The sequence below is a fragment of the Zea mays genome, chromosome 8 (assembly GCF_902167145.1).
Source record: "Zea mays cultivar B73 chromosome 8, Zm-B73-REFERENCE-NAM-5.0, whole genome shotgun sequence".
Taxonomy (NCBI): Eukaryota; Viridiplantae; Streptophyta; class Magnoliopsida; order Poales; family Poaceae; genus Zea; species Zea mays.
This window is the reverse complement of record NC_050103.1, coordinates 149134061-149139956: the sequence shown is the minus strand read 5'-3', so window position 1 is coordinate 149139956 and position 5896 is coordinate 149134061.

Below are 5896 nucleotides of genomic sequence, written 5' to 3'. Positions count from 1 at the left end.
TTGGTTTGAAATATACTTGAAAACACATTAGTCATGGCACATGAAAGAGATGATCAAAGGTATATATATGAGCTATGTGTGCAAAACATCAGTAAAAGTTTCTAGAATCAAGAATATTTAGCTCATGCCTAAGTTTGGTAAAAGTTTGTTTATCCAATGGCTTGGTAAAGATATCGGCTAATTGTTCTTTGGTGCTAACATATGCAATCTTGATATCCCCCTTTTGTTGGTGATCCCTTAGAAAATGATACTGAATGGCTATGTGTTTAGTGCGGCTATGCTCAACGGGATTATCCGCCATGCGGATTGCACTCTCATTATCACATAGAAGAGGAACTTTGGTTAATTTGTAACCATAGTCCCTAAGGGTTTGCCTCATCCAAAGTAGTTGCGCGCAACAATGTCCTGCGGCAATGTACTCGGCTTTGGCGGTAGAAAGAGCTACAGAATTTTGCTTCTTTGAAGCCCAAGACACCAAGGATCTTCCCAAGAACTGGCAAGTCCCCGATGTGCTCTTTCTATTAATTTTACACCCTGCCCAATCGGCATCCGAATAACCAATTAAATCAAATGTGGATCCCCTAGGATACCAAAGCCCAAACTTAGGAGTATAAGCCAAATATCTCAAGATTCGTTTTACGGTCGTAAGGTGAGCTTCCTTAGGGTCGGCTTGGAATCTTGCACACATGCATACGGAAAGCATAATGTCCGGTCGAGATGCACATAAATAGAGTAATGAACTTATCATCGACCGGTATACCTTTTGATCTACGAATTTACCTTCCGTGTCGAGGTCGAGATGCCCATTGGTTCCCATGGGTGTCTTGATGGGCTTGGCATCCTTCATCCCAAACTTGTTTAGAATGTCTTGAGTATACTTTGTTTGGCTAATGAAGGTGCCCTCTTGGAGTTGCTTCACTTGAAATCCTAAGAAATACTTCAACTCCCCCATCATTGACATCTCAAATTTTTGTGTCATGATCCTACTAAATTCTTCACATGTAGATTCGTTAGTAGACCCAAATATAATATCATCAACATAAATTTGGCATACAAACAAATCATTGTCAAGAGTTTTAGTGAATAGAGTACGATCGGCCTTTCCGACTTTGAAGCCATTAGCAATAAGGAAATCTCTTAGGCATTCATACCATGCTCTAGGGGCTTGCTTGAGCCCATAAAGAGCCTTAGAGAGCCTATAGACATGGTTAGGATACCCACTGTCTTCAAAGCCGGGAGGTTGCTCAACATAGACCTCTTCCTTGATTGGTCCGTTGAGGAAGGCACTCTTCACGTCCATTTGATAAAGCTTGAAGCCATGGTAAGTAGCATAGGCTAATAATATATGAATGGACTCAAGCCTAGCTACGGGTGCATAGGTTTCACCAAAATCCAAACCTTTGACTTGGGAGTATCCCTTGGCCACAAGTCGAGCTTTGTTCCTTGTCACCACACCATGCTCATCTTGCTTGTTGCGGAAGACCCATTTGGTTCCTACAACATTTTGATTAGGACGTGGAACTAAATGCCATACCTCGTTCCTAGTGAAGTTGTTGAGCTCCTCTTGCATTGCCACCACCCAATCCGAATCTTGAAGTGCTTCCTCTACCCTGTGTGGCTCAATAGAGGAAACAAAAGAGTAATGCTCACAAAAATGTGCAACACGAGATCTAGTGGTTACCCCCTTATGAATGTCGCCGAGGATGGTGTCGACGGGGTGATCTCGTTGGATTGCTTGGTGGACTCTTGGGTGTGGCGGTCTTGCAACTTGTTCATCCTCCTTGTCTTGATCATTTGCCTCTCCCCCTTGATCATTGTCGTCATCTTGAGGTGGCTCATCTTCTTGATCTTCATCCTGAGCCTCATCCTCATCTTGGGTTGGTGGAGATGCTTGCATGGAGGAGGATGGTTGATCTTGTGCTTGAATGGGCTCTTCGGATTCCTTAGGACACACATCCCCAATGGACATGTTCCTTAGCGCGACGCATGGAGCCTCTTCATCATCAAATTCATCAAGATCAACTTGCTCTACTTGAGAGCCGTTAGTCTCATCAAACACAATGTCACAAGAAACTTCAACTAGTCCAGTGGACTTGTTAAAGACTCTATATGCCCTTGTGTTTGAATCATATCCTAGTAAAAAGCCTTCTACAGCCTTAGGAGCAAATTTAGATTTTCTACCTCTCTTAACAAGTATAAAACATTTGCTACCAAAGACTCTAAAATATGAAACATTGGGCTTTTTACCGGTTAGGAGTTCGTAGGATGTCTTCTTGAGGATTCGGTGTAGATACAACCGGTTGATGGCGTAGCAAGTGATGTTGACCGCCTCGGCCCAAAACCGATCCGATGTCTTGTATTCATCAAGCATGGTTCTCGCCATGTCCAATAGAGTTCTATTCTTCCTCTCCACTACACCATTTTGTTGTGGCGTGTAGGGAGAAGAGAACTCATGCTTGATGCCCTCCTCCTCAAGGAAGCCTTCAATTTGTGAATTCTTGAACTCCATCCCATTATCGCTTCTAATTTTCTTGATCCTCAAGCCGAACTCATTTTGAGCTCATCTCAAGAATCCCTTTAAGGTCTCTTGGGTTTGAGATTTTTCCTGTAAAAAGAACACCCAAGTGAAGCGAGAATAGTCATCCACAATAACAAGACAGTACTTACTCCCGCCGATGCTTATGTAAGCGATCGGGCCGAATAGGTCCATATGGAGGAGCTCGAGTGGCCTGTCAGTCGTCAAGATGTTCTTGTTCTTATGTGGATGATGGGCACCAACTTGCTTCCCGGCTTGGCATGCACTACAAATCCTGTCTTTCTCAAAATGAACATTGGTTAGTCCTAAAATGTGTTCTCCCTTTAGAAGCTTGTGAAGATTCTTCATCCCAACATGTGCTAGTCGGCGATGCCAGAGCCAGCCCATGTTAGTCTTAGCAATTAAGCAAGTGTCGAGTTCAGCTCTATTAAAATCAACTAAGTATAGCTGACCCTCTAACACTCCCTTAAATGCTACTGAATCATCACTTCTTCTAAAGTCAGTGACACCTATATCAGTAAATAGACAGTTGTAGCCCATTTTGCATAATTGAGATACGGAAAGCAAATTGTAATATAATGAATCAACAAGAAAAACATTGGAAATTGAATGGTCAGGAGATATAGCAATTTTACCCAATCCTTTGACCAAACCTTGATTTCCATCCCCGAATGTGATAGCTCGTTGGGGATCTTGTTTTTTCTCATAAGAGGAGAACATTTTCTTCTCCCTTGTCATGTGGTTTGTGCACCCGCTATCGATGATCCAACTTGTGCCCCCGGATGCATAAACCTACAAAACAAATTTAGTTCTTGTTTTTAGGTACCCAAACAGTTTTGGGTCCTTTGACATTAGATACAAGAACTTTGGGTACCCAAACACAAGTCTTGGAACTCTTGTGTTTGCCCCCAACATACTTGGCAACAACTTTGCCAGATTTGTTAGTCAAAACATATGATGCATCAAAAGTTTTAAATGAAATGCTAGGTTCATTTGATGCACTAGGAGTTTTCTTTTTAGGCAATTTAGCATGAGTTGATTGCCTAGAACTAGATGTCTCACCCTTATACATAAAAGCATGATTAGGGCCAGAGTGAGACTTCCTAGAGTGAATTCTCCTAATTTTGTGCTCGGGATAACCGGCAGGGTACAAAATGTTACCCTCGTTATCCTGAGGCATGGGAGCCTTGCCCTTAACAAAGTTGGATATTTTTTTAGGAGGGGCATTAAGTTTGACATTGTCTCCCTTTTGGAAGCCAATGCCATCCTTGATGCCAGGGCGTCTCCCACTATAGAGCATGCTTCTAGCAAATTTAAACTTTTCATTTTCTAAGTCATGCTCATTTGTTTTAGCATTAAGTTGAGCTATGTGATCATTTTGTTTCTTAATTAAAGCTAGATGGTCATGGATAGCATCAACATTAATGTCTCTACATCTAGTGCAAATGGAAGTATGCTCAACGGTAGATGTAGAGGGTTTGCAAGATTTTAATTCTACAACCTTAGCATGTAATATATCATTTTCACTTCTAAGGTTAGAAATAGTAACATTGCAATCATCAAAATCTTTACCCTTAGCAGTCAATTTTTCATTTTCATTTCTAAGGCTAGCAAGAGAATCATTCAATTCTTCAATCTTAGCAAGTAAATCAACATTATCATCTCTAAGATTGGGAATTGAAACATTATAATCAACCTTAGCAATAAGTTTAGCATTTTCATTTCTAAGGTTGGCAATAGTATCATGGCAAGTGCTTAGCTCACTAGACAATTTTTCACATTTTCAACTTCTAGAGTGTAAGCATTTTTAACCTTAACATGCTTTTTGTTTTCCTTGATTAGGAAGTCCTCTTGGGTGTCCAAGAGTTCATCCTTTTCATGGATGACACTAATTAATTCATTTAATTTTTCTTTTTGTTGCATGTTTAGGTTGGCAAAAAGGGTACGCAAATTATCCTCCTCATCACTAGCATTATCATCACTAGAGGACTCATATTTAGTGGAGGATTTGGATTTAACCTTCTTTCTTTTGCCGTCCTTTGCCATGAGGCACTTGTGGCCGACGTTGGGGAAGAGAAGTCCCTTGGTGACGGCGATGTTGGCGGCGTCCTCATCGAAGGAGGAGTCGGTGGAGCTCTCGTCGGAGTCCCACTCGAGGCACACATGGGCATCGCCGCCCTTCTTCTTGTGATATCTCTTCTTCTCCTTTCTTCTCCCCTTCTTGTTGTCGCCCCTGTCACTGTCACTAGAAATAGGACATTTTGCTATAAAGTGACCGGGCTTACCACACTTGTAGCAAACCTTCTTGGAGCGGGGCTTGTAGTCCTTCCCCCTCCTTTGCTTGAGGATTTGGCGGAAACTCTTGATGATGAGCGCCATTTCCTCGTTGTCGAGCTTGGAGGCGTCGATGGGTCGTCTACTTGATGTAGACTCCTCCTTTTTCTCCTCCGTTGCCTTAAATGCGACCGGTTGTGCTTTGGACGTGGAGGGGCCATCAAGCTCAATAATTTTCTTTGAGCCTTTGATCATCAACTCAAAGCTCACAAAATTACCTATTACTTCCTCGGGAGTCATTTGTGTATATCTAGGATTTCCTCAAATTAATTGAACTTGCTTAGGGTTAAGAAAAACGAGGGATCTTAGAATAACCTTGATCATCTCATGGTCATCCCATTTGGTGCTCCCGAGGTTGCGCACTTGGTTCACCAAGGTCTTCAAGCGGTTGTACATAGCTTGAGGGTCCTCACCTTGGTTGAGTCGGAACCGATCGAGCTCCCCCTCGATCGTCTCCCGCTTGGTGATTTTGGTCACCTCGTCTCCTTCGTGCACGGTCTTGAGTACGTCCCAAATTTCCTTCGCACTCTTTAACCCTTGCACCTTATTATACTCCTCTCGACTTAGAGAGGCGAGGAGTATAGTGGTGGCTTGGGAGTTAAAGTGGTGGATTTGGGCTACTTCGTCGGAGTCGTAGTCTTCATCCCCTACAGATGGTACCTGTACACCAAACTCAACAACATTCCAAATGCTTGTGTGGAGTGAGGTTAGATGATGCCTCATTTTGTCACTCCACATATTATAATCTTCACCGTCAAAAACCGGTGGTTTGCCTAATGGAACGGAGAGTAAAGGAGTACGCTTTGAAATACGGGGGTAGCGTAGGGGAATCTTACTATACTTCTTGCGCTCATGGCGCTTAGAAGTAATGAACGGTGCATCAGAGCCGGAGGTGGAAGGCGATGAAGAATCGGTCTCGTAGTAGACCACTTTCCTCATCTTCTTTTTCTTGTCGCCACTCCGATGCGACTTGTGGGAAGAGGATTTCTTCTCCTTCTCCTTCCCCTTCCCCTTGTTGTGGGACTC